The sequence below is a fragment of the Anabrus simplex genome, chromosome X, assembly GCF_040414725.1.
Source record: "Anabrus simplex isolate iqAnaSimp1 chromosome X, ASM4041472v1, whole genome shotgun sequence".
NCBI lineage: Eukaryota > Metazoa > Arthropoda > Insecta > Orthoptera > Tettigoniidae > Anabrus > Anabrus simplex.
Genome location: NC_090279.1, coordinates 205,278,325 through 205,292,750, shown reverse-complemented (window position 1 = coordinate 205,292,750; position 14,426 = coordinate 205,278,325). Strand labels below are relative to the sequence as shown.

Below are 14,426 nucleotides of genomic sequence, written 5' to 3'. Positions count from 1 at the left end.
CCAGTCTTCTCCCTTCTTCTATTTCATATTCATGTCGTTTTAACTGGGTTTCACCTTTCTCTTTTTCGACTTATCTTTATGGTCGTTCTCTCTACAAGTGTACCTGTGTTAACGGGGATAATCTCTGAAGGACGCCAAGTTCCACTCTATTCAGAATCCTGTAGCAGCTGATTGTAAAATACGTTACAGTGCAATTACCGTGAGAAAATACTGCATGTAAAATGTGTTCATACCTTGGAGACATCGTATTCTTTAACTTCGAGCTAGTTTCCTGATTTATTTTTCCAAAATTAGTCTCCGCTTACTTGATCATCCCAACACAGCTTACGCAATAAATGTTGCTACTCGATTCTTTTAGAATGCATTTTTATTTATTTATCTGAAGTATATGCACTTAACGAACTACTTATAATAATAATTAATAATAATAATAATAATAATAATAATAATAATAATAATAATAATAATAATAATAATAATAACAATAATAATTGTACCGGGTGGTACACCTCCACGCCGCTAATTCAAACCTTGCGCCAGTTGAAACTCCTCTACTGGAGGAAACCTGAACTTTAACTACCAGGTTAATTCTCAAGTTTATCAGAAGATGTCACTACTTGTAAATTTTGAAGTGTTCTGAACTATGTCAATTTCGATTCAATGTTGTTTTCTCTGTAGCAAGAAGTGTGAACATTCTCTTCTAGAGGACACTACTTACGAACTACAATTGTGCACCCTAGTGCGAAGTGAGGGAACCCTTTTTTGAAGAAATTTAGTATTTATAAGTCTGTTCCTTATTAAATTTATTTCAGCTTTTGTTTAAGTTGGCAATGTTAACCCTTTCTTTCTGCCAGTTTTGAAACTGGCCAATCATAATTTTCTATAATTAATTTTCCACCAATCCTGGGTTTCTTCTTCAGTTCTGACATGTAATCTTTTGGTCGTCCAATAAAAGGCTTGTGGGTGGGTGTTCTCATTCATGAAAGGTCTCGAATGTTCCGCGAGAGTATATAAACTGCTGATTTTCGGGTCTCCGGGCCACTTCAGTAACATCTATCATTGTGTAAATTATGTAGCAGGGGGCGGGAAGCGCCTCTTTCTTCGGGCAGCAGTTCAACCACCAGGTAATGGCCGTTTTATAACTTATTTTCTTGCCAGCTCAGCAGTTTAACCCTCGGGGCGGGTTCGAAATCTTTTACCATGTAACTTTCCCCTAAAATGTAAAAGACTTTTGGTTTAAATTCTGCCTCTGTAACTACATATTGGGATAGAGAGTGCTTAACCCTCTCGAGCTCCCACTCATATTGCTTTGAGGTGAACTTATTTTCACAACCGTTTCTTCCCTTCTAATGTAATGTAAATCGTTTTCTTATATAAGTCACCTCTTTAGTATGGGATTAGCCCTTGCATTAGTGGCCTAGTGCCAAGTAGGTTTTAAAGAAGTGTATTAGGAGTGCTAGTTACGCCTCCGCTCAAGTTTGTATTTTGGGGCCTTGTAATTTTCCTGTTTATTTACTAAATCGGCCTCAGTAGGTTGGGTATTTTTACCCCTGTATTTATGTCCTTAGAGGACAGCTTGAAGGTGGAATTTGGTGTGGCCTTTGATAGGCTGGAACTTTGAGAGCGGGTTGCTCTTCCAAAAAATTTTGATTTCTGTGTGCCTCCAGCAGGCTTTACTGAGTAATAGGGGGCAAGAGCTCCTGGGCATGATTGGGGTTTTCTGCCCCTTTGTCAAACCTGGTATCTGGCTAAAGTTGGGCTAATTGCTCAAGAATTATGTGTCTGGCTCTCGGAGCCCAAATCCTGTAACACTGTAATTGTACATTTTCGATTTGTTGCTAGGCTACTGAGTACCTGTTATATTTGTTATTTCTTGATCTTGAAAAGAAAATATAACCTTGTTAAATTTTAAATTAACTTTAATTTCGTAAGTTGAGACCTGTTCATCCCAGCACCTTCTTTCACCTCTAACTACCACGAAAAACTCCGTAGTAATAATAATAATAATAATAATAATAATAATAATAATAATAATAATAATAATAATAATAATAATAATAATAATAATAATAATACACTCACTCAGCTGGCTTCTATGGGACATGAAGATCCCGCGCCGATCTCACAAATTGCCTCCACTGAACTCTGTTTTGGGCGAGTTCTTGCCACTTGTTCACATTTAGACGTTTAGATAGCTTGAAGATTTCGTTTATCCAGGAGCTACGTGGTCTTCCCACTGGTCTTTTTCCTGTTACAGTAGAATTCCATTAGTCCGGCATCCAACAGTCCGGAACGCCCGATGGTTCGGCACCATTCCAGGATGTTTTAAAATGTTATTATCTCTTAATAATGATCTCTCGTGATCAATTTGATGCATTATTTGTCGAAACCAATCGAAGTGTATTTTTTATTATTTCAAAGTTAATAGTGCAAATGTACACTGACTGACAGAGCAAATGCAACACCAAGAAGGAGTGGTCAGAACTTTATGCCAATTGCAGGGTAGACTGACGTCACTGAGGTATGCTCATGATGTGAAATGCGCCGCTGTGCTGCGCACGTAGCGAACGATAAATGGGACACGGCGTTGGCGAATGGCCCACTTCGTACCGTGATTTCTCAGCCGACAGTCATTGTAGAACGTGTTGTCGTGTGCCACAGGACACGTGTATAGCTAAGAATGCCAGGCCGCCGTCAACGGAGGCATTTCCAGCAGACAGACGACTTTACGAGGGGTATGGTGATCGGGCTGAGAAGGGCAGGTTGGTCGCTTCGTCAAATCGCAGCCGATACCCATAGGGATGTGTCCACGGTGCAGCGCCTGTGGCGAAGATGGTTGGCGCAGGGACATGTGGCACGTGCGAGGGATCCAGGCGCAGCCCGAGTGACGTCAGCACGCGAGGATCGGCGCATCCGCCGCCAAGCGGTGGCAGCCCCGCACGCCACGTCAACCGCCATTCTTCAGCATGTGCAAGACACCCTGGCTGTTCCAATATCGACCAGAACAATTTCCCGTCGATTGGTTGAAGGAGGCCTGCACTCCCGGCGTCCGCTCAGAAGACTACCATTGACTCCACAGCATAGACGTGCACGCCTGGCATGGTGCCGGGCTAGAGCGACTTGGATGAGGGAATGGCGGAACGTCGTGTTCTCCGATGAGTCACGCTTCTGTTCTGTCAGTGATAGTCACCGCAGACGAGTGTGGCGTCGACGTGGAGAAAGGTCAAATCCGGCAGTAACTGTGGAGCGCCCTACCGCTAGACAACGCGGCATCATGGTTTGGGGCGCTATTGCGTATGATTCCACGTCACCTCTAGTGCGTATTCAAGGCACGTTAAATGCCCACCGCTACGTGCAGCATGTGCTGCGGCCGGTGGCACTCCCGTACCTTCAGGGGCTGCCCAATGCTCTGTTTCAGCAGGATAATCCCCGCCCACACACTGCTCGCATCTCCCAACAGGCTCTACGAGGTGTACAGATGCTTCCGTGGCCAGCGTACTCTCCGGATCTCTCACCAATCGAACACGTGTGGGATCTCATTGGACGCCGTTTGCAAACTCTGCCCCAGCCTCGTACGGACGACCAACTGTGGCAAATGGTTGACAGAGAATGGAGAACCATCCCTCAGGACACCATCCGCACTCTTATTGACTCTGTACCTCGACGTGTTTCTGCGTGCATCGCCGCTCGCGGTGGTCCTACATCCTACTGAGTCGATGCCGTGCGCATTGTGGAACTTGCATATCGGTTTGAAATAAACATCAATTATTCTTCCGTGCAGACTCTGTTTTTTCCCCAACTTTCATTCCTTTCGAACCACTCCTCCTTGGTGTTGCATTTGCTCTGTCAGTCAGTGTATCTGATACAATCCATTTGTTATGCATTGACTTACTTAAATATCTCTGCAGTATCTCTGGAAATATTCAGCCTAGAAGGCTGTGTGCTATACTGAGTACTGGAAAGCCAACCATATGATAAAAGAACAGATTTCAAAAATTGAATGTATGGGCCACGTTCAAAAACGGGTTGGAACATGCCTTCAAAAATTGAAGCGGACAGAAAGAAAAGAGAAGTTGTAGATGGAAAGACTCTAAATATTAAAGGAAGACTTACAGATAAAAACATCGATGAACTGCGGCATTATTATAGAATGGCAATAAGAAACAACATGTTTGAAAAGAGGAGTACGTTATTAAACTAATGATTCTGCTGATCAACATTTTACTGCAAAACGCCGTGTTACAGCTGTTTTCGCTGTACGCCTTATCCTATATCGTAGTAAGAGGTACCGCCCGATAGTCCGTCATTTTCTGTAATCCGGCACCGGGCCGGTCCCGATCGTGCCGGACTATCGGATTTCTACTGTAGTTCTTCTTTAAAGATTAGTGAGTCCATCCTATCATTTTCCATCCTTAGAAGATGACCAGCCCATTGAAGTCTTCTGGAATTGATGATGTTGATTATTGGTGCTTGCTGTGTTAGTGAGTGTGTTTCTTTATTTGATCTCTTATTCCAGGTTTGAGATACAGAATCAAAGTACGGTCCAAAAAATTTCCTGTAAACTTTATTTTCGAAAACATGCAAACTGATGTTCTTTTTTTATTTTGTTAAACTCCATGATTCTGAACCATAAGTTAGAACTGGCCTGATGACAGTATTGTATATTTTCAGTTTTGTATTTCTCGTCAAAAATTTGGTCCCAATAGAAGGTGTACAGAGTAGTACACCTTGTTAGCATTCTGTATTCTAACTTTGATTGCCACTTCTCTTTGATTCTGTTCGCTAATCATAACTCCTAGGAACGTCAAAAGATCAACTCGTTCAAAAGTATGATTACCAATAATAATAATAATAATAATAATAATAATAATAATAATAATAATAATAGGAGCACAGAATAATTCTAGGAGTTATGGGATCCAGCTACAAGAACGGCATTCACAAAAAAAAAGATCCAATAAGGAAGTCTATAACAAAACAGAGAAAAATTCAGACACGATCCGCATGAGGCGGACACGATTTTACGGTCACCTCAAAAACGAATGGATGGAAACAGGTTGACCAAACAGATCTTTCACCTGTTTGACTGAAAACCTAAAACCACAATGCCTTGGTTTAGCAACGCCAAAGAAGACCTTCAAATGCTATAGGTCAAACCGGAAGACGACCTTGGCAGAGATCTTTTTCGAAAAAGATAGTGACGAACGGGCTGAACCGAGACGAACAACCGTAAAGAAGACGCGGTATCTCTGGGGCAGAGGAACGCAAGCAGGCGCACTCACAAGGAATGAGGGAATTCTGGGCTCAAAGGAAAGCAACGTTTACTGCCAAATGTAACAAGACTTGGTGTGGTCCTCGATGGCTCCAGCGAATAAATAAATAAATAAATAAATAAATAAATAAATAAATAAATAAATAAATAAATAAGACCTAGAATTTAAAAATATATATATGCGAAAGATATATTCAACAGGGATAAATTTAGAATACTGATCAGAACATCCGACACTCTCCAGTCACTGACAGCTAAAACATTGCTTCCTGGAGTGGGAGCGAAGTGGACTCAAGAGAGGAAAGCAACCCACAGCGCAAATAAATTTTTAGCCGGGCTGAGTGGCTCCGACGATTGAGGCGCTGGCCTTCTGACCCCAACTTGGCAGGTTCAATCCTGGCTCAGTCCGATGTGGTATTTGAAGGTGCTCAAATACGTCAGCCTCGTGTCGGTAGATTTACTAGCACGTAAAAGAACTCCTGCGGGACGAAATTCCGGCACCTCGGCGTCTCCGAAGTCCGTAAAATTAGTTAGTGGGACGTAAATCAAATAACATTATTAGAAGATTGTAGAGTCTTTAGTACAGTAGTAGCCAAGCACAAATTCGTGGAGAAACCTAACAAGAAAACTGGTAGGAAGTGGTCCACATACCACAAGATGCAACACATGCATTCATGAAGAGAATTTGGGAGGATAAGAAGGTGAAAACCATCAGGCCAACGAACAAGTTCAAACGCGCTCTTTGAATGGGCATAAGAAAGAAAGAAAGAAAGAAAGAAATAATAATAATAGTAATAATAATAATAATAATAATAATAATTACAACAAAAAGTCCGTATCCTTCAATGCAAAACTCAGACATTATTGCACTGTTCTAAGGCCAAAGGCTTTGTATGCAGTGGAATGTCTTGTTATGAACAGGAAAGGCCTGATAGAACAATTGGATTAAAGACAAAGATGAATATAGGCGTCTGCATAATCACGAGCTGTATACTCATATTCAGAAGATCTGATGTCATACGGAGAAGGAGAATTGCATTTTTTGGCCACTTGGTGAAAATGAAACCAAACACCATTATCGAACCAGATCTTGACCTATTTTAAGGATAGGAAGATCCAGCCAACTTGATTCAAGGAGGTTGAAAGGGACCTACAGGAGATGGGGATCGCTTATGAAGAAAAACTAGAACGCAACCGGAGAAACAAACTCGCAGGGACTAGCTCACTCTGTACGTTCAAGTGAGCTACCCCAACAGGATACTAAGAGGCCCTTGCCCTACAGGGATGTAATAGGCTTTGTAAATTGTAAATAAAGGCTGCTATACTTTCTGGTATACTTTCTGCTACTTTCTGCTCGTCATCTCGTAGAATGTGGGAGATGGTACTCGGATATTGGGAAGTTTTTAGACTACGACGCAGATCGACCAGGTTCTCGCACTCCGTAAAGATGTGTACTACGGTCAGATGTCCGCCGCAAGTACACACCGCGGTGGGTAAATGAATGATTTTGGTACTGTAAATGTCATTTTGCTATCGCAGTGGTTTCGTCATTTACTAAGAAAGAAGTCTCAAATCCTCCTGGTGTTAAGTACGTTATACATCAGGTTTTGTCGCTCTATCCCGTAGCTATAAATAGAGAGGTAGCTTAGCTACCTTGAAATTCATCTACTCCAAGTGTGATTTTGCGCCGTGTTAACGGTAGGTATAATGACGCGTTTTCACGGGACTGTAAAAGAGAGCGGGTCTCCCATTAAAGTTCCTTTGTGGACCATTTGCTTCAAACAGCTCATTATAATGTGTGTTACAGTTAATCCGGACCACCTCTTTCAGTTATGATGGATGTATTAACATTGTTTAAGTTCTCCGCCTACTGACGGTGTTAACAGAATATTAACATGAAGCTCCTCAACCTATCAATGCCTTGTACCTTTTCTGTTTGTGTTTCCATCCCTCACATTCAACTTCTTATATAATGATCATTCTACAAAGTTACAGTATTTTCTCTAGAAAGCATGACAGCTACTTGGAGTACGATTTTTATGTAATTGAAGTAGACCTCTTGATCACTTTGGTTATAGCCAGGCCTAGGATTTATATTCAAACACGTATTTCGTAACCAAAATGATAGTCTTAATATTTTAACTTACCTTTATCGGTTACGTTATTTCGAGTAGGCCTACAGAGTATAGAAATTTATTTTACGTATTTTTTACACATATCTGGGTTTAGCACATGCTAATATGAAAATAAATATTGACCCATATTTTGCAGTACTTAGGATCTTTTGTGTCCAAGGATGGGAACCTAAACACGGAGATTAACCACAGAGTGCAGTCTGCCTGGATGAACTGAAAAAGAATGTCTGGCATCCTGTGTGACAAAAGACTTGGCATATAAGGGTTAAAGGAAAAGCCTACAAGACAGCAGTGAGGCCAGCCATGGTGTATGGTGCAGAGACTTGAGCAACAACAAAGGCACAGTGTAATTAAATTAGATGTTGCAGAGGTGAAAATGCTAAGGTGGATGAGTGGTATCGCTAGAATGGACCGCATCAAAAATGAGAAAATCAGAGGAACAGTTAAAGTGATAGAAGTATCTAAGAAAGTACACGAGAGAAGACTGTTTGGTATGGACACATTATGTGAAGGGATGAAGGCTATGTAGGGAGGAGTGTGTTGGATATGACTGTGGATGGGACTAGAAATAGGCGGATACCAAGGAGGAGGTGGACAGATAATGTACGAGAAGATCTGAAGGAGAAGAAATTAAGCGGAGATCATGTGTGGGATAGGATAAAGTGGAAAAGACTTGCCAGAAACGTCGACCCCGCTTGAAGCGGGATAAGATGATGATGAAGAAGAATAAGGAGAAGAAGAATGGAATATTCATGCATATATTTCTTCTGCAATAAAGTCAGTATGAAGTCTCATAATTTTCCAGTGACAAAGTACGACATTGCAGGTGAAAATGAAAATCCACAGCCTCTTTCCAGTCATTCGACGGGGTCAGGAGTGGAATGAATGAAGCCCGCCTCTAGCGGCGAGGATAGGAATTGTGCCGGCTGCCCAAGCCTGTCGCACTCCTCTAGGGCAATGATTAATGACTGATAGATGAAATGAAGTGATACTGGAGAGTGTTGCTGGAATGAAAATGTTAACCAATATGAGACAAATTCACGATGAAAATTACACAGCTCTGTGATGAATAGTCAACTAGAGAAAGGAACATACATTTGAAAAAATGGAAACGGAGAAAAGTGCAGTTAGAACTTCTCATTCATGCGTTCATATTTCAGTGCCCCATATAAAGGAGAATCTGGATCCTGATCTTCCTATGATTCATACAGGTCTGCTAGCTTCGGTTTAGCCTTGTCCCTGGACTGCCTAGCCTTTATCTGCACTTCCTGTGCCATTCTGTCTGCTTTCCATAGTCTTTCTCGGTCCAACTCCTTCATGGCATTCACACAGTTCCTTCCTATTTTCAGTCCTAACTCCTGTAACACCAGACATTTAGCAATGTTTCCTTTATTATAATTGGTCACTGCATGAAGAACTCCAAATCTTCGTGTTTTTATCCCCACGAAAGTGCCTTTAGGGATGCTAGACCGTGTAACACTGTTTACTGATTCATTAGGATTTTGACTTTTCCCATGGAGACACTTCTCCAACAGTTCGGGGCTGGGCAGATCTCTAAAAATGGGCTTCATTTCTTCCGTATACGCAAGAGGAAGGTGTATATGTTTGGAATGGTCGTAGGGAATGCCTTCTTCTTTTGCTCTTAGGTGAAAAAAAATGAAAAATGAAAACGTACAACCTGTTTTCCAGTCATTGACCGGGTCAGGGATGTAATGAATGAATCATATGTAGGCTATTAGTACGATGGGGTCGCCACTCCCAAAGTGATTTATTAATGACTGATAGATGCTATGAAGTGCGAATGGAGAGCGTGGCTGGAATGAAATATGACAGCGAAAACTGGAGTACCCGGAAAAAAACCTGTCCCGCCTCCGCTTTGCCCAGCACAAATCTCACATGGAGTGACCGGGATTTGAACCACGGTATCCAGCGGTGAGAGGCCGACGCGCTGCCGTCTGAGCCACAGAGGCTACACTTGCTCTTAGATATGGCAGTGTAATTCATCTCGGTTTCGCAGCCAATACTGACGGTTTTCTCATTGTAGCGCAAGTTTAAATTAAAATTGTGGCAACATTTAATAGTTAAACTATAATGTGTTATACATACTTTTAAAGAGCAGACTTTAGAGATTCATAAAATATTTAAAAAAAAGATATTTTTTTACAATTTTAACAGTTCCGTATTTCCTGTACTTTTTAGAATTGAATGAAATGAGTTATAACTCGGAAATAAAGCGTTTCCAGACCCCTGTCCATGCAGCGTTGCTTCTTCTAGATGTGAGAAACGTGTCCTTAAAGTTTGCCCTACCTTATATATACACCCCGTGTGTAACGATACTATGGCATTCCTGGAGTCGCGGAACGTAAAAAAACCCTGATGATGGCACTGCCTTGTGTTCTTTCCTCGGAGACGAGTTATTTGAGGACCAGAAGAATGTTCCATTATTTCACGAAGGATTCGTCGTGGACTCGTCTAACCGGGCGAGGCAGATCTATACAGAATACGGCACGTCTGCACGCTGGTCCCCAAGCGCAGCATTACTGGGGGACAGAATGGCACCCTGGAGGGGGTGACACGCCCTGACCAGTCTGCATGACATCTTATAATAACATACTGTATTGTCATCAGCGCCCGTCTGCTTTTGTTCCTTTTTTCTACGTGATGTACTGGAGTACGTCGTGGGACCATGAACGAAATAGGCCTACATGTAAAAAATATTAATAACTAGCTATTACCCGCGTGGATTTCGTAATTTGATCAAAGTAATCGTTCCTCGGCATTGTGCGAAGACACTATCTGAAAATTCCTGAAGTATAAAAACTCGCCCAAAAATTGAGTTTCATTTACCCCAGAAATTCTTTGTAAACCATGTTTGTGGCATTACCTTTTGGATCTAAGACGACCATGCGACACAGAACTGTACATGTGACAAAACAGTGTTCCCTCAAGTCGAAGAAATTAATACATGTTTCTTTATTTTTAAAGGAGATTCCAAATACCTATTACCACATCTGTAACATCTTCAGTTTTTGAGATATACATAAGTATCCCCATAAAAAGAATTCAACCCCTTGATCAGTCCTTCCCCCACCCCCACCCCCATCTAAGTGTATTTTCCGAAAACAAAAATACATGTTTCTTTACTTTTACAGGAGATTCCAAATACCAACTTTCACGTCTGTAACATCTTTAGTTTTAAAGATATAAGTATCCCGTTTGAAACTCCTGTTCACCCCCTATTCATCGGATTATCCAAAAACACAAAAAATACGTGTTTCTTTATTTTCAAAGGAGATTCCAAATATCAATTTTCATGTCTCTAACATCCTTAGTTTTTGAGAATAAGTCTCCTCATAATAATAATAATAATAATAATAATAATAATAATAATAATAATAATAATAATCGTATGGCCTCAGCTACCATGTGCAGACATTTCAATTTGACGCCATCTGGCTGTCTGCTCGTCAATTTCGACGTTCCGTTTTACTCTAGGCCCCCACTAGATGGCAGACCGAGTAAACCGAAACTCTCTTGGGCGTCTTTGGCTGAGATTTTAATGAATTTTGTCGGGTAAACACCAAATGTGTCACCAGAGATCTTTTACATGCCGACATCGTACGGCATGGAGTGTCGAATGGACTTTTTTCCGCCCTTCAAAAATCCGACTACCTCTGCCGGGTTTGAACCCGCTATCTTGGGATCCGGAGGCCGACACTCTACCACTGATCCACAGAGGCAGTTAGTCTCCTCATAAAAGGTGTTGAACCCTTTTCCCCCTTTCTCAGCCCCTCAGTGGGATTTTCCAAAAATAAAAAATATACGTGTTTCTTTATTTATCTTACGTCTATAAACTTTTTAAGTTTTTGTGATATAGATATCCTCATTTTAAAAATTCACCCCCCTTTTCACCCCCTTAGTGGCGGAATATAAAAAATCCTCCCTTAGTGAGCATCTACACCCTAATATAAATGTATCCCCAACATTTCATTTCTTTATGTCCAGTAGTTTTGGCTCGGCGATGATGAATGGGTCAGTCAGTCAGGACATGTTATTTTATATATATAGACACTGATACCAGCTCGAAAGTGTAGGTGAAATGCGTGAACCTTTCGATATAAGACAAGGGTTGGACAAGGAGATCGCTAGTCTCCAGTATTGTTCAATGTTGTGTTCGACAAAGTAGTTCGAACTTGGGAAAAGGCAAGCTATTTTCCGGGCCAGGTTTATTTATATTGAGAGTATTACCATTATGTCAGGAACAGCGCGGGTCTGTGTTGCCCGAGAGTGGTGCCATTACGTATGTGCGACGTTCCGTGGGTCTACAGTACCTGTGATTAGCACTGCTACAGGAGGAACAGCACGGTTCTGCCTTATCGATTATTATTACCATTATGAGGGGCCGGTGACCCGGATTTTGGACCCCTTTTTATGACAAGCATCATCTCAGGAAAGAACTGGATCCACTGTCATTTTTCATTGTCATTCGTTTTATATTTGTCACTGGATACATTTTGAAATTTTTTAATTGTCGTTTCATTCCGTTGCACAAGAGGCCGATGACCTAGCTGTTAGGCCCCTTTAAACGACAATAATAATAACAACCGGGCGAGTTGGCCTTGCGGTTTGGGGCGTGCAGCTGTGAGCTTGCATCCGGGAGATAGTGGGCTCGAATCCTACTGTCGGCAGCCCTGAAGATGGTTTTCCGACGTTTCCCATTTTCACACCAGGCAAATGCTGGGACTGTACCTTAATTAAGGCCACGGTCGCATTCTTCAAACTCCTAGTCATTTCCTATCCCATCATCGCTATAAGACCTATCTGTCAGTGCGACGTAAAGCCACTAGCAAATAATAACCATAATAATAATTATCAGTTTTATTTTGCCTACCCGGTATGTTTTCAGCATGCTGGCTGATATATTTCCACAGTGTGAACTTGATAAAGGCTGATAGGAGGTCCTGGTATAATCGTTATCATCAAAGGATTTTGTCCATGCCCAGTTAAAACTCACTCCATAATATCAGAACAATTTTCAACGCTGTATACAAATTTTGGCTGGTAAATTAGTTGTTGTTTAAAATAGCCTTATCTCATGAGTGTAAACCATTCCTCCTATATTTTTTTCTCTCTCTCTCTCTCTCTCTCTCTCTCTCTCATTAGCGGCAGTCCTATCCTATCGTGAATATTTTAAGTTATGTGTTGACCACAAGTGATACGTTACATTAAGCGCGGTGTTTCTCAACCAAGTGGTCACGACTCCCCTGGCGGGTCGTCGGGGAATATTTTCTTACAGTTTTAATTAATTAATTAATTAATTAATTTATTATAGACCCTAGAACGGAGATAGGAGCTGCCTACACTACTAGCTCGATAGAAATCTACCATGGTGTTTTACTGTAAGCAAGCAGTGAACCTAGCGACTGGCCGTGCGGTTAGGGTTGCATAGCTGTCAACTTGCATTCGGGGAGATGGCGGGTTCGAATTTCACCGTCGGTAGCCTTGAAGTTGGGTTTCCGTGCTTTCCCATTTTCACTCCAGAAAAATACTGGGGCTGTACCTTAAGTCCACGGCCGCTTCTCTCCCACTCCTAGCCCTTTCCTATCCTTGCGTCGCCAACAACGTTGAATGTGTTAGGGCGATGTTAATAATAATAATAATAATAATAATAATAATAATAATAATAATAATAATAATAATGTATGTTTAGTCCTCAGATCCGCTATCAGCTGTCGTAGATGGCCTAGGCATCACTGAAGAGGCATGCTAGGGAAATGAGGAATGAGGTAGTTTCCCGTTGCTTTCCTTACCGACCCAGAAGTTCCTATTACATATCAGTCTGCCAAGCCCACTGAAATGCATGCACCAATCGACCCTATGACCAACATTTTCACACCATTCATAGCAGGGACTGGCTGCACAAGGAGTGGCATTACTAGCATCGCTCATACCTCAGTCACTTTCATTTTGTCAAAGCCAAGGATAAAGCTGAGACAGATCAATGAAAGCAACAAAATTGCTCTAGCCCATACCAGAAGACACAGTGCACTGTAAACACTAGGTCCTGCCAGCAAAAAAATAATAATAATAATAATAATAATAATAATAGAGCCTCCGTAGCTCAGGCAGCAGCGCGCCGGCCTCTCACCGCTGGTTCCGTGGTTCAAATCGTGGTCACTCCATTTGAGATTTGTGCTGGACAAAGCGGAGGCGGGACAGGTTTTTCTCCGGGTACTGCGGTGTTCCCTGTCATATTTCATTCCAGCAACACACTTCAACAGCATTTCATTTCATCTGTCAGTCATTAATCATTGCCTCAGAGAAGTGCGACAGGCTTCGGCAGCCGGCACAATTCCTATCCTCGCCGCTAGATGGGGGCTTCATGCATTCCATTCCTGATCCAGTCGAATATCTGGAAACAGGCTGGGGATTTTCAATAATAGTAATAATAATAATAATAATACAGATGCTGAAGTCCAAGGTTAAATTCATGGGGGAAATCTTAGATCCCTTCGAAATCAAAACGAGAGTACGACAAGAAGATGGACGCTCATCTTTACTCTTCAACTATGTCCTTGAAGAACGTGATAAAAGGATGGTGCAGACCGAAATGAGTCCTCAAAATTCACCAAACAATCACTTTAGGCAGAGGAAAGTTAGCGATAGATTGCTCGGCATTTGCAGACGACCTGGCAGGCTTAACCAGAGACATTTCAACAGCCCAAAACCAAATTTAGATTTTGAAAAAATTTGCGGAAAAAGTCGGCCTTCAGATATCTTTTCATAAGACAGAATACATGAATTGTAACAAACAAGCACCAAAGCTCGTGGAGACAACATGTGGCAAAATGAAACGAGTATGACAATTTAAGTTTTTTGATGAAACAATTCAGGAAAATGGATTCGAAACAAAAGCCGATGAAAATAGATCCCAAAAGATGGAAACTGCATACCGACTAACCCAAAAGGTATACTACAAGAAACGTATCTCCAAGCACACAACTAAGACATTGCAATGC

At 41.6% G+C, this 14,426-nt stretch overlaps 1 protein-coding gene and 1 pseudogene across 1 annotated transcript in view; one reads left to right on the top strand and one right to left on the bottom strand.

Moving 5' to 3' along the window:
* The window catches only part of mbo (Nuclear pore complex protein Nup88), a 533,759-nt gene that overhangs the window by 104,627 nt on the left and 414,706 nt on the right, over positions 1-14,426 (top strand). The gene's annotated exons all lie outside the window — the stretch shown is intronic.
* The window catches only part of LOC136886235 (serine/arginine-rich splicing factor 2-like), a 169,652-nt pseudogene that overhangs the window by 91,349 nt on the left and 63,877 nt on the right, over positions 1-14,426 (bottom strand).